The following is a 27,707-nucleotide window of genomic DNA, read 5'->3' on the forward strand; positions in this document are numbered from 1 at the left end:
TCAGAATTAAGTGCAAAATATTCATACAAATTTCTCTGCTAGGCATGGGATAAGAAAATAAAGGAGCTTGAAAAGCAACCTACTTTTAAAAGACAGTAATTCCATATAAGTTTTCTGCTAATGTCACATACAGCCAGTTATAAAATACTTCAGAATCGGAGGCATCAAATTTCATGCTATTTCATGTCAGAGATGCATGGCTGAAAAATTCCTATTAAAAACATGAAAACATGCCAAATGCAGAAAAGTGAACAACTGAGCAAAAAAGTGAGACAAAGTGTTACTAATGTCTGCCAACTGGTATTATTCACAAGTACCATCAATCACACATGAGCAACCTCCGTAGCTTCTCTCCCAGAACACGAAAACCCAGCTCACCCCTAACTTGTGGTAACATAGTTGTCCTGTTTGTGGTTAGGGCTCTGCGCTATTGTTTGGAGATTTCCTTTAGTTCTGTGCATCTGTTAACCCTAGCCAGTGTTGTTGAAGCTGACAGGAAAAGGGAGGAAAACTCTATTCAATTAAAACCATCTTTACTGCTATTTAGAATGCAGATGAGCCCCTCAGCAATGAGAAAATTAGTATTTTATGGTGAAGCATTTATATAGTTTATTCTATATTTGAACCATAATAAATCACATCCATTTTTTACAAGAATTATAACTGACATGCTGTCAGAGCTGTACATGTACAGCCTTAGAAATATACATAATACTTTGAAAGCTGTCACATTCAGTACAGTTGTAAACATCACCCTGGGTTACTAAACTGTTATCTTTAGGTTTACTTCTTCGGATAAACCATGGGATCTTCGCACATTTCAACCAGAGAAAAATCAATTCTCCCTCAAACAGTTGCACAGTAGCTTACCACCCAAGCTTAAATGCACAGCCTCGTACTAGCTTGAGTTCCAGTCTGGGTCTGTTTGCAGAATATCCTTGTTCAGGTTTCTTCCTGGCTCTGTAATGGACTTTGTAGTTAAGGCCAAGGGTACACCAGCTAATACCAGAGTGACTTGGTGTTCTCAGTCATGTTGGCATTTTTCTACCCAAAAGTGCTGCTATGGTTCTAAATGAGATATTTTGCTAAAGAATATTGAGATGTATATAGTACATTACAATGCTATTTCTTACTTTCATAGACTTTCCCTATATAATCACTTTCCTTGCAAAATAATATCCAACACAGTAGAAAGCTGTATTTTCATTAATTTGTGGAATAATTATAAAAATATTTTTGGAGAATTATTAGCCTTGTTGCAGAATTCTGTAGGATGATGGTTCAAATTCTGCAGGAATACTGTTGTTCTTGCCTATGTTCTTGAAATAAAACTACCCCAAATGTTATGTAATTTTTTTTACTCACATGTATGTACTTTTCTACTTCCAAGTAGAAACAAAAAGTATAAGAGTATCCAACTGGAAGTTTAATTATAACTAATGAACTCTACTTTGGCCTTATATGAAGAACTTTTTAAGTGGAGCTGTGATTCAGCTGGAGAAAGATGTGGCTAAGTTGTCACCTCTGCCTCCAGAACAATTTGGCCAGGATCTTGCAACAAATTCTCTACTTGCAGACGTTGCCCTGAAACCCCATGGCTTCAGTGGGAGTTAGACTACAGTAAGGGTCACAATGGCTCTATCTGAAGAACAGTCACACCAAATGCTGCCAGGGTCCTGCTGCAACAGACTTTGTCACATGTGAAAGTGAAGGGGTGCCCAGCCCCGGGTGCACCCACCGCTGCATGCAGCAATGCTTCTGCTGCTGTTAGTTAATTTTCTCCTCTTTGATCCATCTAAATTCAGCATGCATTATCGTTCTGTTATTTATGTAAATGTTTAGGTTAGGTAATATTTTATTCTACAGTGAATGACACCATAATCCTTCCTATTCTTTTTCTTTATCATAAATATTTAGTTTGTTTTTAGCTTGTGGGACTAAACACAACATCATTTTCATTACTGCGAAATCTTCCTCTTTTCTTCTCCTGCAAGCATCCATGGTCCCCTGGCAGTACTCTGCCTCCCAGAACATGCTAATATTGCTTGCATTACTGCAGGATTACCACAGTGAAGTATACAGTTGGTATTATAATTCATATTGTTGCTTTAAAAGATTAACCACTCCCATGGCTGTCTGGTAATTACAGAGCAGAATTTTTTTTAACAAAGAACAGTGCACAAAATGACTGGCAAGGAGGTAAGTGTTTGGGGCTTGCTTTGTTTTTCAACCTCAGTGGAAATCAGATGCAAAATTGATAAAGGAGAGCAAGAGTGGGTTTTAAGCTGAGATACTTCAGTATATTAGTAATTTAACAGATTTATATGAAGGAGATGGCACTGTCGGCCCCTGGAATGTCAGAGTGATGCAGTTGGCAATTGCCAGCTCAGATGACTTCCACAAGCAAATCCAAAATAATTAATAGGCCTTCTGGAGCTTTCCAGGGAAGTGAGTGTGCTGGGGAAAGAGTAATAGTTAGTTTAGCCTGTCAAGGTTCATTCTTTTTCGGAACTCTAGTCCTCCCTTGATGCCCTCTAATGGTTTTTTGAAACACCAAAATGTTTTTGCATGAACAACATTGCCCATTGTGCTTCAGTTAAATGCATTTCGATGTCAGACATATGCCTGCTGCAAAAATACCAGCTACCTATCCCTTCCTGAGGGGATCTCTAGGGAGGGGTAGCCAGATGACTTTAATCGGCCAAAGATGCAGAATGGGTTCTTAATGCAATAAACCAATAGTGTGCAAAGTCACATTAGTATGTGGAAACTTGACCAGCTTTTACTGAGGGATCAGGAAACTGTTTAATTCCTGAGTGACAAGAGCATGTGTTGGTTTAATTGCTTGTTTGTGTTTATTGTGAAGCCTTGGGGAGCATGGTAATTCGTCCCATTGTTATTTGAAAATGTGGGTCTGGCACCCAAGCCGAGTGCACACAACAGACACTGGTCTTGTACCAAGTGTTGTTTCATCAACATCTATCATGCTCCCAGTTGGAGAGGACGGCAGTCCTTAGAGCAACAAAGTGGGATTCTCCTTCCAGTCTCTTCTCTCTTGGCTTGTCCAGAGCCAGCCATGCTGTGTGAAGGTTGGAAATTTTGTGCTTAAATGAGGAGTTGCTGTCTGCTAAATGAACGTAGTGTTTGAAGGCTGCTGCATGGGAGAGCAGCACTGAAGGATTGCTCTGTCTTTCACAGCTGGAAATGTAATGGTTGCACACTCTTATGGAAAACACCTAAAAGATCACAACCTGAGGCAAAGTCCGTTGAAGCTGCTGGTGTCTTCCCGTTCATTGGACTGGCCTTTGATCAGGAACTAATGCATGGCAATAGCTTTTTTTATACCTCTTCTGAATGAGAGTTTAGTGCAGAATTGTTCCCTGCTGTAGGACTGCAGCAGTCCTGGGGACAGATCTGCTTTCTTGGCTGGAGCTGACCAGAAGCCTCGATGGTACAGTGAGGCCTGGCCCTCTGTGCTGGGGAGGAGGATTCAGCTTGCTGTGAATTTACATGAAAAGTCCCTGCCTAGCAATCATGTTAAATATAAAGCTTCCTGAGAGCCTACTATTTCTTTTCTCCAGATTCTTGCCTTATTTTGGAAGGCAAGTTTTCCATCCAAGAGCACCAGCTGGAAATGCTTTCCTTCCTGTTTTCTCTAAATTAGCTGTTCTGAATGCTTTCTTGGTGGAGGAGGATAGAGGGTTGCTGATGATTAAGATTATAACTGGCTTTCTAGTTCAGTATCCAGCACCATAGAGTACATCTACTTCTGTAGATGGAGCCTAGGAATAGATGTATCAATATACATTACAGGCTTGTCATAACTCACTCATTTCCTATTTCAAACAGGAGGAAATATACTTGAACATATCTGTTGTATCTGTCAAGACTTCTCATTTGTCAAACTATTAGTGGTCCCTCTGTCAACATAAATAAATCTGTCCATAAATCTTGACAGGTATAATCATTTGTTGCATTTGAAAGGCAAGTCTCTAACATTAGACCCCTTTTGATTCCTAACATGATTATCTTTAAAGAAAGACATTTCAGATGCCTTCTGAATCTGGCCTCTGTCAAATGATTTCTCCAGTCTTGCTGAGTTATCTACTCTTATGAAGTAAGCAAAGGCATAGTTCCTGCTGTCAACTCTCCTGAAGACCACACGAATCATTGGCAGCAGAGCAGCTCTGAGGCCCTACCCTGCAAGCATTTATGCTCCTGTTTGTCAGACTGGGCTCCTGATATGCTTATTACTCGTTACTGCTAGGTTTCTCATTCCTACACTGAGCCATTCTTTTGGCACCAGTTGTCTTTTCTTTACTTTTGGGAGGCTATCAAAGAACATTCTTTGAAGGTATTCCATCTGAAGCTGCTGATCCATTCAGAGCTGTTGTCTTTGGCAAACAATCCGTACCCATTCAGGAGAATTAAGCCTCCAAAATGGCTGTTTAAATATGGGCTAGCATAACTTAAGATTGAATTCCATAATCCTAACACTCACTTCACAAGATCCCCTGCTGCTCTGGGGCACTCTGACTTGGGAATACACTGCCTGAGCAGCTCCAGGCTTCCAAAACTCTCCAGAGAGATATGAAGTGACCTTGTTTCTGTGCTTGGTAGCCTGATGTTAGTAATTTTGCCCGTGTGGTTGTTAAGTTATCCAGTATTCACGAAGATGGAATGCAAAGCGAGGGTCTTTGGCCATTGTTCAGTACACAGCTCTGGCGTGTGACCCAGAAGTTGGTCAGGGCACAAGTGCCAGAAGGTAACCAGCAAGTCCACAGACAGGATGGCTTCATAGCATTCCCTGCCACATGTAAAACCTAAAGCACATGCTTTTGCAGATGAGAATGAGGCAAAAGGTGGCTAGGGCTGGGTTTGTGGTAAGTGCACAGTAAAGACTGGATCTTCAGGGAGTTTTCTGCAAGATGCCAAGAAGTGATACTAAGCAGCTGCAGTGTCATGGGCATGCCCAAGTTACGGGGCCACTGAAATTAATGAATGCTGGAAGATCACAGGTCTAATGTTTCCCCCTTCACTGTCTTTTGACAGTGAAAAAAGGAAAATTTCAATGTTTTTTATGAAATATATTTAAAGTCCTTTGTTTTCATTCTTTCAGCTCTCCACTCCAGATCATCTGTGGTTTGCTGCAGCAAAGATTTTTAATTGACAATATTTCCACTTGTGCTCTAAGGAGACTCATTACTTCACAGGTTTCACAGGTTCTTTGACTTCATGGGGCCTAGATGCCATGTGGGATATTTCCCACTTTCTTTAGTGCATCTTTACCGCTAAAACTAAATTTTTTATGAGCTGCAGAAGAAGCCTGTGTTACAAGAGCAATTATTTCAGAGGTGATCCCTTCTGCTCCTGACCTTATGATACTTTGCACCGGATGTCCAGATGCAGTGTCAGAATGCTTTGAGGAAGCAGCTGTTAGATAAGGTTCCTACCTGAATCACAGTTCTCAATACAGTCAGTAATTAAACAGCCATTCTTTTCATGTCAAGTCACAATTTAGGATACCTCACTGGAGTGGACAATATGCAAGAACCTACAAAGACATGTAGTTTGCTACTCCTGCATAGTAATAAGAGGGAACTTGGTCCTTCATGTCAAGGCAGGGAATCTAGGAGAGGATTTAGTTAAATTAAATGTGTGTACCATATACCTGCTTCAATTAAAAGATTTAAAAATATTTAGTCAAAGAGGACAGTTGGCTATAACCTTACTGGAAAACCACATTGACTTTGGCTTGTGGAACTTGTTGAAGCTGAGGTGCTAACAGCTTGCTTTTATTGGGGCTACATGATCTGTGTAACGTGCTTAAAAAAACAATGCAAGTGTATTTGGGTTCATATCAACACCTGATCAGCATGTGCTGATACCACTGGAGGCCCTGCAGGACTTGGCAGCTTCCAAATAAGAGCTTCTGAGGGTCTGAACTACGGAGGTAGATGCTTAGAGTTGTCTAACTCCCATCATTAATTTATGCCACGGCCTTTAGCATTTATCTGTGCTATGTGTAACCGGCACCCATCAGATCTCACTGCTGCTGTTTCTCTCTCTCCAGGCCAGGAAAGATGCTGGGCTCTACAGCTTCCTTTTCTGTTGACTGGCAAGATGGTGCTTTGTCAGGTAACTGCTGTCACCACCAACTGCAGAGCTCATTGCATCTAGAGTATGACACCTTCTGAGCCGCTTCTTTTATGCGTTAACCTACTTGGAAACAGAGGCTCATGTGCAAATTCCCACTGTATTTTGTGAAGGCTGGAACATAAGCCAGATCTGAGCTGACTCTCCCCTTCCAAGAGCCAGCTGAATCAAAATCCCCTGATGCAGACATCCCCAAATTTTATGGGTGCAAAAGACGTCTTGATCCAAATTTTGCAGTTTGCTCCCATCTCTGCTTAAAACATAAAATGTATGTTTTTAGGGAAAAGGGATATAAACATCTTGTTCATGTTTGAGCTGAGAATGTCTTTTTTCTGTAGGCTGTCAACACAACTTCAAATGCATGCAGCCTGTCCAATCTGACAGACAATTTGCATATTTGTGGAATGCTAACGCCAAGTTACTGTATACATTTGTACATGAAAGCATTAGAAAGTTTGAAGGATTAAAGGTGGAAATGTATCCCTCTCAGCCTCAAAGATCAAGACAGTACATCAATAGATGGCAGACAAATAACTGCTGGTTTGCCATTTGGAATGGTTTCCCCAAAAAATAATAATTAAAATCCATACTACTTCCTAGGATGTGAGTAGCTGAGGGCTTTACACATACTAATTGTTAGAGCATTTTCAGCCATTTGAGAGTGTAATGTGGAGTCTGGCACATTCAGTGTGAGCCCTCTGACACAATGACTTTGTTCTGTGTGACTGAGATGCAGCTCAAGCTCTGAGGGCCACCCCACTGTAAATGTCAGTGTCTAGGTCTGCACCTTCCTCTGTTTGATTTCAGGTCTTGGGAGGTGCTTGACCTGTACAAAAGTGACTTAGTTTGCAATGAGATGGGCATTAGGAAGAGCAGCAGCAATTGCTCAACAGTTTTCCGTAGAATGTTTGCTTGTCTGCACGCATCAAGATATATTCTGGAGCCTGGGTCTAGACACACTGATTTGAAAATGGAGACTTTGAGTCTTAAAACCAAAATATGCTAAAGAACAGTTTTGCATGATTCCTACCTAAGGATCAAAAACTGATATTTATTTTACTTTTAGTAAAAAGTAACTTCAATAAGATGTTCTGTGTTGGCCAATGGATATAATTTAGGATCAGACATTGGCAGCACAGGACAGAGAAAGCAGGAGCTAGTCAAATCTTTGTTCAGTCTGTGATCCAAAACATGAATATTCCTTTGATTCAGAAAGGGGTTGGCCAGCTTTTTTCGTAAATGGTTGCACGTCTCTGCATTTTCTGGCGGGGGGAAGTGGAAGTGGCAAAGCCTCAGATACCTGGGAACCAAGAGCTGAAAACTCTCCTGGAAACTTCTCATGGTCTAACGAAATTCCCGGGCCAGGTTCCAGCCTGAGCGGATGCGGACAACCAGCCAAACTGAACCACCAAATCTGTCGAGATGCAGCCGTCATTTACAAAACAGGGCTGGGAGTTTTGAGGGAGTTTGTTAGGCGCTGAACATCCAAATCCCTCTAAATCTCTGTGGGGCTTTGGCTCTTTTCTTGTACTCTAGCAAAAATCCTTGTCTAGCCTTCAAATATGTTGAAGACCTCAGGCGATACATTGTGGACGTGCCTCTCCAATTCACCAAAATTACAAAAGCACCAAATTATAACTGTTTGCTCAAAGCATGTAATTTAGCACACCCACCCCAAAAGCCCCAGGTTACACCAAAACTCTCAGCCACGGAGAGCCATGTGCTTCCATAAGACAGGTCAGACTCTGGGTATCCCAACTTGAGAAATGTCAGCCTTAATGCGTTCAGAAGTATGTTGTTGTTTTAGAGCACATTACTCAAAGGCTAAGATGCCTCTCTACTGGGAGCAGTGTTAGGGAGCTGATATCTGCTTGGATGCCCATTCCAACGTGGATCTGACAATTCACATGTAGGAAAAGCCCTTTCATGCATTCACAGTTTTAGATGACCTCCATATATTTGTTTAAAAAATAATTAGGCTTGCTTAGCTCTTGTACTGTTGCATTTTGCTCTTTTTTTTAAAGTAGCTTTTCCTGTAGCTCTCCCAGGCCAGTACAATGCTGGCTTTTAAAAGTGATTTGTCTGTTACCAGTTTTAAACTTTTACTTCCTAAGTCCTTGTGAACCAGCTATGCAAGGAGACTAAAAATCTCATGGGGATTGTTTTTATAGTAACAGTGAAAGCTAAAATGTTGCAGCAGCAGCCAAATTATTTTTCTTGTAGTAGAAACAATACCAACAACTGGAGTCTACATACAAAATAGTTTAAAGCTGCCATAAATATGACTAACAAATGAGTGCTACATTTCTTTTTATCATTTATTCTTTATAAAAAGTGACAGTTTGAAGGCTACTAATTTGGCAAGTTATTTCCCCTCTATAGTCATGGCTGTTCAGTAATTAAAGGTTATATAAAACATGGATATATATGTATTAGTACAGTCTAGCAGTTTTGTGTGTTTTAGGAGGCAGTCCAGTTTTTCTCACTCAGTACTGGAAAAGTAGGTAGGTATGACTTCTTGAGCACAGTTGAAGTCAAACCTTTAAAGTATTATTAGTTACTAATGCTAATTGTTGAGAATTCTTAGTCGTACCTGATCACCTTAGGTAAGTAGTTACTTTAAAGTATTTTTAAAAATGGTACTTGGCATCTCAGCACCCTGGTCATTCTTGAAAATGACACTTAAGTTCTGAAGTCACTAAGGCTAGTTTTGAAGTCATTGTTTGGTATTTCATCATCTATTTGCTGGCCAGGGCCCTCTCTGTACCTGTAAGTAGTAAAAATACATGTGTATGCTACTCCCTCTGAAAGTAAAGAGCTAAAAATAATGCAGGACTTAGTTTAGTCAACACAAAGTCAAAGCAGAAGACCAGTTCTGCAAGAAAAGCAGTTCAAGAGACTGAAATAAGAGAACATAAAGCTCTGGCTGCAGAGCAGGGAAATGCTTGAAATGGGACTCCCAGAAGCTGTTGATCATTCATTGCAGTCAGTGGCTGGGCTCCTAGCAGCTGGGGCTCAGAGAAAAGTTAGGCGGATGCTTGGGTGTTGTTAGAGGGGGATACCAGGGCATGTGTCCATCTGTCGGGACAGGCAATGCAGGAGATCTCTGACTCCGGTTACTTTGATCACAATTATTTAACCTGCCCAAATGAGATAATGAGAGCAATGGCAAATGTTTGATATGTGGGGCATGTGGATGTACTCTGAATTTGGTCACTTGTCAGTGTGCAAAGGCTTGTCTGTTGGGTGTCCAAATTATGATGTTGAAGCTGTGCATTTGGAGTTCGTGAGGTCCTATAGAATAGGAAAAATGGTCCATAGTCTGAAACCTCCCCAAAGCCTGCATTAACTAATAATTGTGCTAATTTGTATCAGTGCTGGCAATGAGGAATGTGGGGAGGGGGGCGTCCTTGGCCATAAAACCAAGATTAAGCTGAAAACTTTCCAAACCCAAACTGGTTCTGAGTACTTTTCAAAATGGTCACCAATACTGTGAGAAACTCTGTCCCAGTGTATATAAAACATAGAATAATATCTCATTTGATTATACAAAGTCCTTTTTCCTTAGTGTTTTAGTTCTCAAAATTCCCAGAATACACTACATTGAAACTGTTCACTTGAGAAATTAAGTACCGTATGTGATAAGACAGTCATGTGAAATTTTTAAGCTGTCATTAAAAACGATTATAATTAGGACAAACTATATGAAAATGCTTTAAAATTGAGACCCTGGTGAATTAAAAATTAAGGGGTATATTATGTATTATCATGTTGAAGGGCAGGGATTTACGTGTGTAACTCCCATTAACAATAATGTGAGTTGCATTCATAAATCCCAGCACGTTGTGCTGAGCATACACCCCCTCGTTTGTTTTTGCTGAGCAGCCTCAGCTTTTGCAGTGCTCCAACACAGCACCAGTGCCTGCAGAGAAGGAGCCTGACAACACAGCAGAAGTTTGAGCTGTTTTCGCTTACAAAAAACTAGGCCCCCAGACAGAGCAAAATGTAGTTTGTCTAAGCAGTTTCTGTACTCCCATGAGCAAGATTTACTTGTGAAAAGTAAGTGTCACAGAGCCTGCTCTTCCCCACAACTCTTTTGGTGCTTTTCCCCACATCTTGTCACTCAGGTTTGGGCTACAATCACTTTTATTACAATTACTCTAAATGCAGGCATGAGGGATGAGCTGCTGCATTTGGGTGACAAAGTGCCAGTTCTCTTCAGTCTGACTGTCTTCAGGACAGCCGGTGATTTCCTTATTGCCAAAAATTGTGATTTTTTTTTTTACAATACGGCTTTTAATGGGTAGGGAAATCTAGCCCTTGTTCTTGTAAGATAAACCTGAATACATGAACCAAAAAAAAATGTGCTTTTTTGTTTTTTTCCCCAATCTCAATCTGTATATGGGAATGTATAGCTTTCACAAAAGCACTCACAGGGCCCATCTCATGCTCTCATCATCCCATCTGCTCCTTTTTACACCCTTGGATTTGGCAATATTGATGCCACTAAGGTAAGCTCATTCATCTGTAACTAGGGATTTGCTGAGCATCTAGTAATAGTGCTCAATAGAAATGACCTGTCCTATTCCTTTTATAAATGAATTTGTGCTACTTCTATTAAAAATGTTAAAAGAATGGTCATATTACCACACTGGCTTACAGGGAAAAAAAAAATAAAAAGGAAAAGCAACCAACGAACCACAGCTCATACCTTTCCACAACATTACAAAATTGTAATTATACTAATACACTATTCTTTACAACGTATTTTTCCCTGGGGCAAAATAAATAAATCTAAATAAAATAGATATGTTTAGAGTCAGTACATCTCCTATTTTATTAATTAGCACCTGAGCAAATTGTTTTTCCTCCCTGTTGGCAAGCCAGAAAAAAAGCACTGATGAGTTTTCAAGCAAAGTAATGAATGCCAGGTTTATTTCTTTATTGGTACCTGTGGATTCCGTTGTATTGCTTGTTAACAGATGCAAGTGGGCAATATAACTATTACATCAGGCAATAATATAGAAACCCAGGCAGTTTCTAAGCAACAGCCCAGCACTGATTCTTGCCAGCTATTCTCCAGGATTCCCTCAGACACTGTAAGTGAAGAGGAGTTGGACAATATAGTCTGATTCTGAGAAAGGAATAAAGCATGAAACTGGTGATTTTCAAAATCATATTTTTGCAGATTTCTTACAAAATCAAAAGAGCTAAAATTGAAAACTGTCAAAAACATTTCAGCTCAAGAGCTGCATAAACTTTTCTATTGTTCAGGCAGCTAAACAGCCACAGCTATTTTGCTTCATATCTTGCCCACAAAAATAACTGAAAATAAAGGTAATAGAGCCTCTTTAGCTTGTTGGATGGAAAGTGGATTTTACGGTGTTTCCTTTTGCAGACTCACTCAACAGTTTTGCCTAAAAGTAAAATGTTTTTCATCTGTTCTGTATGAATTCCACGGTCAGTCAAATCTGGACGCTGATGGAAGAATTCAGAATAAGTCATTGTTTCAGCCAGATAGTGTGTGCACATGCATAATTTTGTGTGTAGACAATACAAAAACATGTATTGCAAAACAAGGTCGCTTTCAGGTGTCACTAGCTGATATAAGTTTCTTAGCCTACGTGTCCCATATCATACAAAGGGCATCTGCTATATGTATAGCTGGGGATTCAATGGAGCAGCAAAGCTGGGATCTTCTTCGTTATCCTTAACTTTCTTGTAGTGGACCAACCCAAGCTTGGACTTTGTCAGTATTTGGAGAACTGTTTCCACACTTTGGGTTAGTCCTTTATAATGCTAAGTGTCAGGCTCAAGGTTTTGAGCCAAAGACGTATGAAGGATAGCGTTCTTTTATCTCAGTATGAATAATGTTCTTTCAGAAAAATGGTTATATTTAGAATAAATAAGAACAGACATGCACTCACACTTATGGATCCAAATGCGCATGCATTCAGGAGCACAAACACGGACAAATGAAAAAATATTGTAAACCAGATGTTCTGGGTTTGAATGCTCCATTGGTTCCCATACACCATGTAAGGTTCTGGTCTGCTAAGGAGCAGAAGTTTGACTTAGGACCCTGCAGTGCTAAAAGCTTTACCTTGCTTTGTGGGGAGTGGTGGTTTTCTTCATTGAATACTTAAAATTCTTGTAAGAAAAGGGAAAGTTTATATTTCCAAAGCAAAATTCTGAGATATGTTACTGACAAACATTTTTTCTTTTTGGCAAAAAAAAAAAATCAAGAAATTGGACTCATCCACGGGTACTATGGTTTACATGCCTCGAGCTTCTTGTTCTCTGGGCTCATCTCCCCTCTTAATGTTGAGTAAGATGGAGATGCCACAATTCTAGGAATTTTGGGGGGGGGGGGGTGGCTGACAGGGAAGGGGGCACCCAGGCTGGGGCTTCTAAAAACACACCACAGCAGTGCTTGCAATTCAATGTGTTGTTTTTTTTCTCTACCAAGCTGTTCCAAATTTCAGGTGTTACATATTTTCCAAATAAGCAGTAAAACATGCTCTAAAAAACACATACTTTTGGCTTCCTCAAAGGGGAAGAGAAGTGTGCATCACAATGAAAATGCTATTTTCTATTAGAAAGCAGTTTTGGTGAAACAAAGTCACTCAACCATACAACTCAGTCCACACAATTTCTGCATGTTTCCATCCACTCCTCCCCTTCCCCAGCTCCGAGCCATTCTCTGCCTGGCTGATATATGTTGACATGAGAATTAAATCACTAAGTAGTAGGAATGCTTTAGCTTTAACGGAAAGCCAGGTTACTATTCCTAGCATGGAAAGTTAAATGAAATCATGCTGTGAGTGAATTCCTATTGATTTCTTCAGGATTGATCAGAAACATTCGTCAAACTTTTGTTTTCTTTCTGTCCTACATCTTCTTTAGACACATAGTTAAACATACTAAGGAACGTTTACATTTTTTAAAACGTGTTCTAAGGTCTTTATATAAACATACATGTAATAAAAGTGACTGGTGATTTATATTATCTATATACATTCACTTATTTTATTTTCTAAGCCAAGGTTTTAAAAAATTGGTGCCTAAATTCAGACACCTAAGTCTATGTTTACAGTCTTTAGTTGCTAATTTTCAAGCATGCTAGTACCCAGAAACTGTTTTTCTGTTAACTTGAGGAGCCTGGGGAAAAAAGAAAAAAAATACAATGGCCTGTTTTTCATCTATTAAAATCAGAAAAGGAATACTAAGGAAAATTATAAACATACAAAAGACATAAAGGCAAAAATAAGAAAACTATAAATCCACAGCATTTTCCTACATCTAATTGAAGAAAATGAGTCGCACTGATATAAGACACATGAGTACAATCCGGCAGATTTATGCCTGCTAACTGTTAGCACTGAATTTGACCTACGAGCCCTCCTCCAAAGCATTTGTCCTTTCTTCTTTAGTTTCACATTGAGGCCTCCGGTTTCAGAAATGTGTGTGCTTGTGCACCTAATGTACATGCATATTCATTGTGACTGCATATGGAAATCAAGCATCCATGCCAACAGTTTTACAGCTAGCAGGCTTTTTGCATGTGCAGGCTTCTGAGGGTTGTGTGCTATTGGGGTAATTGTGCATGTAAATCCAGTGGGCATACGTACACACAGCTATAACATGCACAGCTGCATGAATACATTTTTTTAGAAAGCAGCTAGCAGAAGCAAGTGAGAAAAATGATATAATTTTAGACACCTAGACCTTGAAATAATAATAATAATAGAAAAACCCTAAAAACTGATTATGGATGTTGAAATGATAGGGTTCAGCTTTTAAGACCTGCATCCCACTACTAAACACAGGTACCCTTAAATCTAGACACTGCTAGATTTGTGTTTTTAATTACAAGCAAATCACATTTTAAGGCAGTAAACATAAACTGATGCTGTTCTAAAATCTAAAGGGAGAAAAATTTAATATAAATATAATATTAAAAAAACACAACTAGTAAGAAATAAATATATAACAAGAAAAAGTTACTGGAGCAGCTGTGTAAATAATATGAGCAATGCTAAAGACTAAAAGGAAACTGCCAGAGCCACTTGGGATGAGGAGGGAGCCTAAAATCACCGATTGCTCTAACTAGGTCTTGCTTGTTGGTTGTGCCTGGGCTTTTCTGCAAACTGCAGATCTCCCTTAGAAGACACTTTCTTGAAGGACAGAGGAAGAGAAGGAAAGTCAGGTTAACCCATGAAATAATTTACTACTATTTGGTAAAGGTACAAGAAGAGAGAACAAAACAAAGATTTAATATGAGGACCAGAAGCTGCATGTCAGTACTTAACTGAACGTTTGCTTTGTTCATCAGAGCAGAGTAAATGTTGTGTCGAAGTCAATTGAAAAACTGTCATGGTTTGGCTGCGAGCTTTGCCAGTGACCCCACTTGTCCATGAAAACACTGTGAACCTTGAACACCGAGCTGCTTCTCCTCACCAGGGGCTCCAGACTTGGAAGCTAGCAAGGTAAGGAGGGTGTCCTCCCATGTCCTGGGGCAGAGGGTGCTGGACCAGAGGGTGACTTCTTCATTCTTCATCTGAATTTTATAACTTCTCAAGGTCTTGAAGATGAACTAGGATCAGCCAAGAAGAAAAACAAATGTGCACATTTCTGTTGATATTTAGAAGTTGCATACAGTAAATCAGAAATGTAAAATTCCCTGTTTTAGTCTAACTAGAAGTCTTTTTACTTGGAAGCATAAGGATGTGATGTATATTTTTGAGATTTTACTAAAAATCAAGGTGCTACGAAGAAATTATTATTTAAATCCTTATGATTATTATTTGTCGGGTGTAATCCTTATATTTTAAACAAAGGCAAGGCTTCAAAAAGGAGCTAGGGATGCTCCCTATATTTTTGCAATGCTGATACCAGTCCTTGGTGTGAGCAGGATCAAGACCACAGCAACTCATTTCCCGTTAGTACAAGAGCAGTTACTTTACTGTGTGTGACCCAAGCTGTATGTGGACTGGGCGTACAAGGTACGCCATCCTCCTGCTTTTCTGGCTGCAAGGCCCTGCAGTAGGGAACTCACCTCTCAGCACCAGCCCAAATCCTGCAATGGCAGGCAGGATTGCTTACAACACCCAGACTGAGCTGATGCTGCTCCTTGGCTCACATCTACCTGAACTCAATCTGAAAAAGACTCCCTTGGTGACAATATGCTAAGTAGGAATCCACTCCTGAATGCACAAGGTCAGATCCAAAATCTGTTTAACGCTGTGGGAATGTTTGCACTGACTGTGATAGGCTTTGCTGCGACCCATGGGCTCTGACTTTCACCATCCCATGCAGTTTTGCAGTCATTTTTGTGCAAGCAAATTTGATGCACTATAAGCATGAAATTGCCTGCAAGCACTCCAGAACTTCTTTGTGTAGATAGCATGAGTTAAACAAGGTACAGGGCAACCACAACAGCATCTAGTGTATCTATAAGTCAGAGGCCAGAACAGACAAAGAGTGAGCCTGGAGAGTAGTGTAAATAGCAAAAAGAAAAGGAAATAACACCACTTGGGGAAAATGTTCAGGCTGCTGAAATCTGGGAGCATCTAGCCACTGATGTCAGTGGGGCAAACACTGACTTGGGTTAAAGCATGTGAACTTTGTGAGATGCAAAAATTTTAGGAATGAGGCAAAGCTCACTGGTTGTTTTCCAGTGTATTCCTCGTTCTTGTTACTGTTCACTGACATAACTGTTGTCCTCATCCTGGTGTCTTCCCTTTGCAATAGCATTTTTGCACAAAAGTGGCTGCAAAATTACCGTGCCACGTCTATATTTCGTTCAGCAGTCAGGAGGGCTCATGCTGGGGGAAGGCAAGTGTTTGGAAACCAGTGTAAAAGAATTGAATGCTCCCTGTATGAACATTTCCTCCATTACAAAACATCTGAATCCCACCTGCTGCTCATTCCCTTTCCTGAACATGGGTGGTGGGACACAAGGGCCATGGGGAGAGGAAAGGCAGCGTGCTCCAGCAGGACTGGGCTTTCAAAGGGTTTCTAAGGAAATTCGGTCCAGCACAAATTAAAGCAGCCCTGGGGACCCTGGCCCTCACTGGCTGCACTGGTCACTATCACAGTGCATGTGTTCAAGGCCAGTAATGCTCCCTTTGACTTTTCAGTAATATTGTTGTCCCTTGCCTGGGCCACGTTGGTGAGCTCGCAAAGCATTTGCAGTTCCTTTTCAACCGTGCTGTCGTGTCCCTGCTTCATTAGGACTCGGGCAAATGCTTATTGCTACTTTTGCACAGTTGATTGACTGCAAGCTATATCCTTCCCCAAATTTCATCAGGATTTTCTCTGGTTAGTAGAAGCTTTATTGCCCTTATTATAAAGTGCAGTTGCTGTATGATGTCAGACAATAGTAACCTTTTTTTCGGCCTCCTTTGCCAAGTCTGAGTTACTTGCTTCCTGACTGAGTTGATTTGCTACCTTAATTTTAGAACTTATTGTTTTCTTAGCTGCGTGACTTCATGTGTGTATAAAAACAAGTAAGAATTTAATTATATTCCTTCCCAAAAATCTATCTATCATCTATCTATATGCACCCTGTGTCACGTATAGGCAGTGTGGGAGTGTAAGTAGATGTGTATTCGATAGGGCAGTGGTGTTCTTAGAATTTAGTTATAACCCAACCTATCTGGGGTTTTAAATTGCTGTCCCATTCTGCAGCAAGAGGACCTAGAAGACTTACGGAAAGATAAAACACTTCCATGTAGCTTTCACCTGCTAATAGCACTTCTATCATTGCAAGATCTGGCAAGAGAGTCAAACACCATGTTTTCCCAAAGGTATGCAAAGCATGCAGAGCTGACGGAAAGATTAACAAGTTTTCTGTGGAAAGGGCGTGCATCTGCTGGGGTGAGGAGAGCCTTCGCTGATGTGCCACTTGTAAATGTGTATGAACTCTGTAATAGGTGCGGCGCTTTCGCTCAGCAGCTGCAATCTTTTCATTGTACCTCTTGTTGAATCCAGAAAAAACCACTTCATCATCAACAAATCTAATATCTGTTCTTGTCCCACTTGAAAGGGTCAAAGGAAATTTCCCACCAGAGGACAAAAAAAAAACACCCTGAAGCTGCCTGGTGAGTTTGGGTGGCAGCATGTCAGGAGAAAGGGGAGGAGAGGTGGTGTCTCTGGTGCCTCGGCAGGGCAAGGATGTCAAGCAGCATGCGAAGCACTCTCTGGGTTTGCACAGTCCCACAGCGAGAGAGGCAGGGACAGCAGGGCAGCCAGATGTGGGCTGTGAAATCGCCTCCTCCTGAACTGCCGGGGAGGTCGTCCTCCTCTTGCACAACCCTTCAGGAGACCAGATGAAGCTGTTGGGGCTGCTGTCTCATGGGCTGTGGTGGAGGAGGACACGAGGCATGGTCAGGCTGCCATGATAGCCCCCTGCAGAGGATGACAAGCCTCTTGCTGACTTCATGGTCATGGGCAGGCCTTGCGATGCAGCTGGCTCTCCCAGGAGCAAAGGTTCAGGAAGCTGGGAGGGGGAGAAGATAGAAACTCTTCTCCCATAGGGCTGTCCTCAGGCACACATTGCCCGGGGTCGTGTTTGGAGACCCTATGCTGTACTGACAGAAGGACTTTAAAAATGGCTTACTTTTACAATAATAGCACCAAGCCATTGTAAAAATATACACGCATCTTCTGCAGAGTTGAAGCATATGTTATTGTGACAAAAACATTTCAATCCTTTACCCCAAACTCAGTCCATAGATTTCTAGCAGCGGGAGGTGGAAGCAGGTGTATATTTAGCTCATTCAGGTGAGCACTTCAGTGCCTGTTGATATTTCTCCAGGTCTGAGCTTCTGTTTTAAGGAGGCACATGTGCCTGAGTACCCACTTCCCAGGAGTCTGTGCTTTGTACTCTCTGTCCAGCCTCTGCAACGTCAGTTCAAGGGGTCCCTACTTGTACTGTACTAACCAGTGCTGCTGGAGTCACTGCAGAGGCAGCTGCCCTTCCTCTGCAGAAAGCAAATTATCCTGAGAGCGGCAGGGCCCATCCTTTCTGCAGGTTGTAGCTCAGCAGGGACACAGTCCTTGCAATGCTTCCTGGTATCTTCCTACACCCCGAGCCTGAGACAGAAACCTATGAAGAAGTTAGAGACCAGACAAGATTAGAAGGCAGACCATTGAAATCTTTAAGATAAAGCTAATGGGTAACTGTAAGCTCTTTGCATTATTTGCGCAGGCCATGGAATAATAACACCTGGAGAAGTGCTGCTCAGGGTGAGCGCAGGGGATGGGAAGTTAAGGCATAAAGAAAGAGGCACTGTAATGAAAAGTAGCCCATCACTAACACCCTCTTCCCATATCAGCATTTGGACTCAGTTATGAGAATAAAAGGGACCTTGGCTGTGACTGACTTAGGGCAGCATAAATATGTATTATGAATTTTAGGCTCAGACATAATTAAATGCCATTTGTCAGATCTCTGCTTGTTTTTCATCTCATTTGAGTTTTACAGAATGAATTAACTAACAAATGTGCCTCTGATTCTACCATAACAAATCATTTCTCAGAATGGTCGTCTCCAAGCAGCAGCGAGAGAGTGGCTGGGGGGGGGGTGACCTTGTGCTGCGGGGTTGTCACGTCCCAGCACAGCAACACAGTGGCAATGACAGGCGCAGGAATGGGGAGCCCGAAGTGGCCTGGCAGTCTTGTTGATAACTTGTTAATTTATTTAGTGCACTCATGCAGAGGCAATGATCTGGAGTAAAGGGCGGAGTGGGCAGAGCGTCGGGGTTTAAATATGTAAATATTCTGATTTTGAGAAGAAAAAAAAATCCTGTTTGTTGTCACTGTGTGGTTGGCAACAAGTGCCACTGGCCAGGAAATAGGCAAATGTTTGTACCAATGCAGCTTTCTTTAATAAATAAATAATAAAATACATAGTCAGTATGTGTATAGTTTGGGTAACAGCAATAGGTGTTCCTCTCCTGGTCACATAAAAGCCCATTGAGGGCACACCAAGTAACTGTCACTGTCACCTGAGAGGATCATGGGATGAGGAACAAATGGGCCGCTTGCCTAATACAGGCAAAACGGAGAGAGTTGTGAATTGATCCTTTCACTGCGTTTTAGCTGTCTTGAAGAGTCATCTCAGTTTGTTCTGTGTAAAGGTCTTTTTACACTTATCAAATTACTACAGTAAATGGGAGGATTTACCAGCTATGACTTAGCTATAGTTTCAGAAGTGTTTGGAGGTGTTCAGGAATTTGTGGGTGATTCATACTTTCTAAAGGATTTTCAAGTCACCTTCAAGTGACAAGCTCCTTCCAGAAGCCAGATCCATTATTAATGGCACAAAATGAATACCCAAAAAACAAAGCATTCGTTTTCTGTTTGGACAGCCTCACATGTTGTTCCTAGCAAGCCTCCTACAGCTGTGCTCTTCATGCTGCATAGTTCATAGGTTTTTGAAAGTTGTTCATTGTTTCAGGTTAATGACAATATGGAACGGGTACTCTAAAGAGAGCTGGAAAGCAACACGAAGTCTAGACTGGTAAGTGAAACAAGCAAACTTGATAAGGTTTTTCCTTCTGTACGTACAGCACTGCAGACTTTATCCCTAAAATATCTTAAAGAAGATAGGGTAGAAAGTATTTAACAAATAGTGTGCTGTCATTTGAAAAACAAAACCAGATGGTGGTGTTAATGTATCCAGTGACTTAAATATAATGCCATGTGTCTGCAGGAAAACAATAACCCCCACACAGCACAATCCTGCAAACCTGAAGTAAAATTCACCGAGGAATTGTCTTATGAATGAGAGGAAAGAAACAGCACCCCGTGGCCTCACTCCTCAGTACGAGTACTGGAGGCAAGCATTGGATGGTAACCATCAAGCAGGTTGAGAGCCAACCTCACGCAGGTTGAGGAGGAGGAGGATCAGGTTTTCCTCTCCCATAGAGAGGGAAGGGGTCCTTCAGGCTCTCTGCAGCCACCACCTCGAACCCCAAGCTGCGGTCCCTCTGCCCGCGTGCACGCCCTTGTTTTATTTAGCCACACATCTTCCTTTTGCTCTTCAAAGGCCCAGCACCTACTGCTGCAGCTGAGCTGCATCCCCCAGCTTCTGGAGGATTTGGAGCACATGCAGGACACCTCTACGCTTGACCTCAGTACATGAACGTGCAGGAGAAATTTCCCCTCCACATTTATTATCCCTGGTACCACAGTCAACAGTTGGCTGGGTAACTGAGTAAATTTACTTGAACTCTCTATTTCCCAGGTCTTATTTTTCTAAGGAAGGCAATAAATCAATGACAGGAAAAGTACTCACCAGGCAGAAATTGGGTAGCTCCATGACTTAATCAGCACTGATTAATGCCGGTCGGGAATCTATCTCTGCATTTCTTTGGAATACATTTTGGAAAGTCTACTAGTTCCTAACAGAGTTTTGCATGAAAAATTAAATTACTTTCATATTCCTGCCTCTCCTTCACCAGTAAGTTCCTTGAGGCTCACTCCACCTTCCCGTGCAGGCGCTACGAGACTCCCTTGAGACGTGACGTGAGGATGCACAGATGATGGCTGCGAGCCCAGCGCCAGGACTGGGTGACAGGCAGAGGAAAAGCACCGGCGGCAGCAGCTGGATAACATTTCTCTTCCTCGCTGGCTGCAGCACACTGAAAATGCCAAAGATACGTCAGAGGGAACGGAGGGGGGATGGAGCTGCGTCAGAAGCAGCCCTTCTTCTGCGAGGATGCGAGAGGGGCCGTGACTCCTGAGGGAGGTCAAGGCCAGCCAGAGGGCCTCCCGAGCAAGAAACCCCCAGACGGACGAACAGCCCGGACATCTGGTGAGATCCCGGCATCGCTGCAATCAGAGAGGTTTTGGCACTGGCTCTGACACTGCCAGGATTTCCCTTGCAATTAGCAGCACACAGCCCGTCTCGGGAGGATGTTCCCTCCGGAAGGCTGCTAAAACCAGGCTGCGAAGCGAGCTTAGTGTCTGGGAAGCAAAGAATAAAGCACGGTTAGTTTCTGGCTCCCTGAGTGTGAGGGAAAATGCTGACTTGAAGGCAACAAATATTAGGTGCTACCAATAGCACTAATGTCTGGCTTGGGTGCTGCCAAGAATTTGTAGGTGCTGGCAGTGGCTACCCATCCATGTATGTGGGGTCAGGCAGGGAGCAGCCACCAGGGGTGCTCAGGGCCTGATGCATGGTTAGGGACAGTCGGCCTCCGAGCATGCAGAAGTGTTCATGTACCCTTCTGTCAGGGTATATTAGGTGGACGCTTATTAGCCATGGAAATGAAAACAGTGTATGATGTACAGGCTCAGACTGGTAAGTCTATCAACAGTAATAGATATTTCTGTTTCTACTCTGACCCATCCACACGTACGCATATAAGATGCCTCCACAATAGGGTTTTTCTTTAAAAAAAAAAAAAATCTATGTTGTTAAAGACCTTAGCTACCTGTATTTGAAGATGGTTGTCTGAAAAGATGAAAAACATACATTTTCATTTCATTTCAGATTAGCATGGTAAACAGCTAGATCTGTTCTTTCAAGTGGAGCATTCAGCTCCATTTGTTAGCTTTGTTGCTGATATTTCACCTCTCTTTTATTTACTTAACATAGTTTGACAAGAAATTCTCAGTGAGATAATATATCTATATGAAAGACTGGCTTGGGGAACAAGTCCAGAGGTTTCAGTGGGACAGAATCAATTGAGGTCTTTGCCACTTTGGTCTGCCTTCATTCCACAGAAAGCACTCAGAGTTGTTACCCAATCACATAAATATTTTTGTAGAAATACATATACATATTTATATATTTAGAAAAATATAAGTGTTATGTTAGTGTAAATCGGGATTATACCCACTTGGGAAAAAAAAAAACAAATCACAAGTGATGGAAGCTGTTACTCTGTAAAACAATGCCCTCTCCAAAGGTAGGATGGTCCCTACTGTAAAGAACCCTTAGTATAAAGTGAATTAGTAAACATTTCTGATGCTTTTTGTCATACAAAATCAGACAAAATGTATATGTCAGCTCGATTTCTCCTGATCCTTACACTGCAACTAGGCAGTGCAAGGCATTTCTGAGTTGAACTGAGGCAGGTGATGGAGGACTCCTCCATTCTTCAGGAAACATCAGAAAGAAAAATTGCTTACGCGGTCTGGACGGTTTGAAAACATGCAAAAAGAACAGACAAATTAGCACTCACACCCTGAAGAGACCCACATCACTGGAGTTTGCTGTCTTTCAGCCATGTATTTGTGACCATGCGTAACGCTAACCTAAAAGCTGGCAGGCATCCCGTAACCAAAGGCTGTCAGGCTGCTGGTACAGCAGTACGGCTCCGGCATCAGCACCTCAGGCAGTGGCAAAGGGAAGTTTTTACAACCTAAGCGCACTTTGTCAGTCTGAGGTCAATGAGAAATGATAAAGAACATGAAGAATGGCAAAAGTAAATAACAAAGATGGAGAAATTAAAGGGAAATTAAAAAAATAAAAAAAAAAAAGAAAAAAGAAAACAAAGTATTCTGAAAACTTACCCAAAATAAACTCCAGGCCTTGATGACGTTCCTGTAGGAGTCTAGGTGAGATCTCCCCCTGACTTTGATGATGGAGAATCAGTTCCTTAGGAAGAGAGGGAAATTTGGACATAACGAAAAGAAAAAATGTACTGCAAAGTGAAGGAAATAAGTGAGCGGTGCCGTACAAAAATAACGATTCGGTAGCTGGTAGGCAATATTGTCATCTCTGCACACATACAAGGACTTAAGTGACCCACTGCACTGTCTGAGGATCTGCTCCATTAATAATAAGAAAGAGTAATTTAAACTATGGCTTTTTTCATTGTGTTTTATATGGGTTTGGGGAATATGTTATCAAAGGCTCCAATTCTGGCCAAAGTCCACAGGCATCATACCTGTGGTCAGGCCCCGGATAGAAAGATCAGAGCTGTCTTTGCTTAGCCCCACTACCAAAAACAGATCAATCAGAGGTAACTCAAAAGGAAATATTCTACAGGGAACAGATGAAGATGCATTTAGAGGAAATAATCCCCATTCAGGATGCCATTATTAAAAGAGAGAGATAACTATCAGAGCTGAGATATGTCAGGGCAACCTCATTGACATGGGACTGGAGAACTTCTACTGTAAAAGCAGAGAAACTAGGTCAGTGCTTTTTGAAGAGAGGAAAGCTCAGGGTGGACATCATTATTTTATATACGATTCTAAGGGGAATAGCTAGAAGAGATGTCAGAAAACTAGTGTCAAATACAGGAACAAATGGACAGGCTCCAAGAAAGAGAAAGGAGCAGAAACTAAAGGAGGTTCAAACCCAAGAGGTATAAACATTTCTGTACACACGAAGTAGTTAATGCAAGGGCTGGGTTACAGAAAGGGCTAATAAGAGCAGCCAATGAGGGTCTGGGAAAGGAAATCTTTGTGGGGTACAGACACCTGAGAGCAGACAAATCTTTCCTGTGCTCTCGGTCTGTCCTGAGAATTGCCCAAGTTTCAATCTCAAAATTACTTCGCGATTCACATATAGTAAATCTCTGTGCAAGCGCAATAGATTGAAGTGACAATTCAGTTTATCACTTGAAGATAAAACTCAGAAGAAAATTTGCCTTATAATTCTATTAATATGAATGTAATTACAAGAGCTAATTCCAATTCAAATGTTAACTTATAAGCCTTGGTGGAGGTAGCAGCCTACAGAGAAAGAGATGATGCTGGGATCCCCGATTTTGATCAATAGTTCAATGTTAATAAACTTTATTTATGAGTTGGAGCATATGGTTTGAAAATGATCCTAATGATTAGGTTGCATGTGTATAGACACACACTTCTGTATATTCTCTAAGCACTAGGGTATTTGCATGTTACAGTTGTCTCTAAAGAAGAAAGAAAAACCTCTCTGCAGCATTGAAACAGATTAAAATACTCTTTATTTCCAAAGAGCAGGATGTTAGCCATCACATAAGTGCAGGCGTGACTTCCAGAACATGCTGCTTTAAACGCAGATCATACCAACGCTCTTTGTTCTAAGTGTCTAAGATGTCAACCAGTCACTAAGAAAAAAGTAGATTGAGGTAATAGCCTGGGGCAACAGGAATTTGAAAACATTGGAGAATCAGTAAACTGTGTAGTCTAAGGTTATTCTGGTGAATTTTCTTATACCCTCTGAAATCTAAAGGCAGAACTTCGTCTGATGGAGGTAAGAATGGTGCTATTACAGCTGATGGAGCTAAGCTATGGAGCTGGTCCCTAAATTCTCTACTTAAATACATATGAAGAATAAAAGGGAAAAAAAAAAAAAAAAAAAAAACAGAAAAAAAAAGTAGCACAAACACTGTATATCCAACAGTCCCATTGACTGTGGGTCAAATTCCAAGATGTTGTAACCGGTCTAATGCCAGCCCTGTTCCTTGGCAATTTTCCTCGTTTAAGAATGATACAAATTTTCTACTACATTGGCCTGAGTAATGCCACAAACTTTCTTCAATTCTAGCCCAATGGTTAAAGAAGAGAGTTTTTGAAGTGAAAGTGTGAGGAGGAAAGTGTCGGAGTGTGCTGTAGCTTCATCCCATTCCATTCTGCTCAGTGGTCGCAGAAACATACCCATGCGTTCCAGATCATAAAAACCCATGGTGAGGAGATGCTCAGAAATTTGGAGTCCGACAGAGGATTTGATACGCACGTTTTGAAAGCGTTCACAGCATCCTCAGATCATTTCTGAACTGCCAGGGTATGATACTGAGATGAACTGGCCCATCTCAAGCACCATTATAGCCAATGACACATTTATGTTGACATGGAGCCAAAAATTTGTCACAACGCTGGAAAAGAGCAAGGATCACAGAAGTGAATGATACTGATCAAAGCAGATGAGAGTCAGGAGTGTTTATACGGGAGATGCGGACTCGCACACCTGCCTCGGTGGTCTGAAGCCGCCGGAGTTAATATGCTGTCTTAAAATTTGTTCAAATACAGCACCTGTCAGAGCACGTACAGGGAAAGTGTTGGTTAGGTCAACCTAACAAGAGCAGAGTGAGATGCAGGAAGCTCTGGCTGGCTGTGAGTGGGTGCGTAGCCTAAGCAGAGTTATGCATGTGCCCTGCCTTCTCAAAGGGACCAAAAACAAGAGACAAATGGACAAGGTGGGCTGTAGCTTTATCCCAGAATGACCACTTCTGATGACCACTTCTTAATTACATGTTAATAACACTTGCATATCTCACTTACTTTATTATTTGTCTTCCAGCAGTGCTTGCAGGAAACAAGCGGCAGCATCCTGGCACCACAGCAGCCCCAAGGCTGTACTAAGGCTCTGGTGCTCTTTTGGTAGCATTTATTACAGCAGCATCAGGAAAACATAAGACAGATACTGTACCTAAGAAAATATGTTGGCCAATTATTTTTTTCCTCTCGCTAGGAGCTTAAAACAGCAAGCCATTATGGCAGCAGCTGAGCACTCTGTGGGAAGATCATTCATACCTCATTCATGTACCAACTTTCACAAACGATTACTTGTATTATTGCATGTGTCCTTAAGCAATAGGAAAGCAGTGGATTTGTATTTCGGGCAGCCCCAAATGTCATTGTTATTGTCCCTGCCGTTGTCTGTGTTCTCCTGAACTCACAGAGCTCACTCTGTATCAGAGAGTTTCAGAACAAGCCCGTGGTCTTAATGAGTAAATGAAGTTACTGTTACTTTAGTTTATTCTAAATGTTGAGCCCAGCATGGGATCTAACCTGGAATAGTCATCTTGAGGATATTGCAGTGGAAACCAGAGTGTAGGATTTAACATTGGAAATTAGAAGTTGATCCTGCTTCTTATACAAAATTGAGATTGACAAAATTGAGGTTTATCTACATAAACCTTTAAACAAAGATGTGGCTCTGAATCAAAATTAGGGAACTGGAGAAATGAAGTTGAGGATTTTGTTCTCTTAAAGGAAACTTGCCCAGAAAGACTGTCAGTGGAAAGAGCTGCTGCAGCAGAGAGCTGAGCACAGACGTTAATGGAGTCATTTCTTCTTCTAGAGGTCAATTTTGTATAAATCAGAATTGTTTAAAAATGACAATTATTGATTAATTAAATTTAAACTTGGAGCTTAGCCCTCTTCATTTTGAAGAGCCTGTACACCAAATTAGCATGAATGACCAACTGAAACAAAAAAAAAAATAATCGTTATTTAATTGAGTGCTGTTCAAATGGGATCCAATGCCAGCAATGGTTTTGGAGGTCTTTTCCCCACAAGTACGGAAAAAAAAAGAGGGCTTTTACAAGTCCCTTTCTGCACTCATATTCCATAAAGCAGCCTGCCCTGTGTCTGACTGTAAAGCATTTCTATACTGCTGCCTCCAAAATCTGATCCTCAAAAGACATAGTTAGAGAGTTTGAAAGTAGCTTATGCGTCCAAAAGTCCAACAGCAAAATGCTCAAGGCAGAATTTAACTGCTATACAGGCAATTTTTTGAAAGAAAGTTAACTGACTAAGACTCTGGAAGAAAAACACTTAACACAGAAACCCAGGAGTATCCAAGTACTTAAATTGGGGATACTGCTACAGTTAGGCTAACGACCACAACTGTCCATGTGATTAGTATAAAATTGGTACCCAGGTGATGTGCTGAAAGGGAAATAAAACTCACCCCCGTGCTTCAGTAACCCACTTTGTGGAGGGGCACAGCTGGCACAGGACAAAGTAGGCTCTGATGCTTGGTGCTGTCGTGCTTTGGGACACAAGAAGCCCCCGTGGCTGCAGGGACTTCTTCCAAGGAGGTGCAAAACGTGGGCTGAGCACAGCAGATGTGAGCAGTGCAGCACAAGCCTTGCCCATACTATCAAGAGAAGCACTGCATGCCGTGTGGGAGCCTCGGCTCGTGTAGGATCAGGCCCTTTGCACACGGATGGGAGCCAGCTAGAAGAGGAAAAAGGGGCGACGTTCAAGGCAATGTCGGCACACTCTCAGCTCGCACAGGGCTGGCGGCGAGTCAAACAAGAAATGAAGGGGCACCATGTTGGCATGAAGTGATATGTTATCACGGGCAGCTCCGGAGCTGATCCCTCACTTAAAAATAGATTGACGTTTATCCAGGAGGTGAGTTTGTTATTCTGTAACTACAGCATTTTCTATTATGTTTGATAAGGGAAAGAAGATTGGATCTCGGTCAGAAATATAAAGATTCGCCTCCTGGCAGGGGATAATAGCAGGAGAACAGGGGGCAGAAAAAAACTGCAGATTTAAAGGAGTTCAGTGCAGTCCTTGGTGGGGAAGAGGTGGTTGGTACTGGACGGGGATGGCTGCAATACCTCTCCCATAAGTGCCCCCGCCACCCCTGCGGTGTTTGAGCTGCAGGACATCCGGCTCCAGGCTTGGCCCCGCTCCTCTCCCCTCCACAACTCCATTTTTGGGTCACTCTGGGCTATATTTACTGCAATTTATCTCACCTAAGGTCACACAGAAAGTATCAGTGCAGGAAAGATGGGGCCCACGTGCCGCCCTGATGTTGTGGAAGGACTGGGGTGGAATTAGGATGGAGGCGCGCTGTGCAC

The 27,707-nt window shown here is 41.8% G+C and overlaps 1 long non-coding RNA gene across 2 annotated transcripts in view; it reads left to right on the plus strand.

Annotated features, from left to right (window-relative positions):
- LOC121075361 overlaps window positions 1-20,765 on the plus strand; it is a 31,662-nt gene extending 10,897 nt beyond the window's left edge. Inside the window, exons 2-4 of one of the 2 annotated variants that reach the window (XR_005822926.1) lie at window positions 14,492-14,645; window positions 19,622-19,684; window positions 19,877-20,621. This is a non-coding gene — a long non-coding RNA (uncharacterized LOC121075361). The other variant, XR_005822925.1, reaches the window with a different exon arrangement.
- The last annotated feature ends 6,942 nt before the right edge of the window (window positions 20,766-27,707 follow it).

This window comes from Cygnus olor, chromosome 10 (assembly GCF_009769625.2).
Source record: "Cygnus olor isolate bCygOlo1 chromosome 10, bCygOlo1.pri.v2, whole genome shotgun sequence".
Lineage (NCBI taxonomy): Eukaryota > Metazoa > Chordata > Aves > Anseriformes > Anatidae > Cygnus > Cygnus olor.